Genomic DNA, 201 nt, shown 5'->3' on the forward strand with positions numbered 1-201 from the left:
TTTAGTAAGTTAAAGTGTCCTGAACCTGACAAAAGTGTTTGCAACCTGTGCGAGCGACCATCAGACGATTCGTGTTTCTCGACTCTTTGGACTGTTGTTGTAGCGACGTCACCTCCTTCCCAGGTTTAGCGATCAGCTGACTTTCCTTTTGCGTACACAATGTTGACATATTGTATAACAACTGATGTGTCTTGAATAACT

The 201-nt window shown here is 42.8% G+C and overlaps 1 protein-coding gene across 1 annotated transcript in view; it reads left to right on the top strand.

Moving 5' to 3' along the window:
- Window positions 1-201, top strand: part of cct4 (chaperonin containing TCP1, subunit 4 (delta)) — a 29,843-nt gene that overhangs the window by 27,392 nt on the left and 2,250 nt on the right. The gene's annotated exons all lie outside the window — the stretch shown is intronic.

This window comes from Etheostoma spectabile, chromosome 5, assembly GCF_008692095.1.
Source record: "Etheostoma spectabile isolate EspeVRDwgs_2016 chromosome 5, UIUC_Espe_1.0, whole genome shotgun sequence".
Taxonomy (NCBI): Eukaryota; Metazoa; Chordata; class Actinopteri; order Perciformes; family Percidae; genus Etheostoma; species Etheostoma spectabile.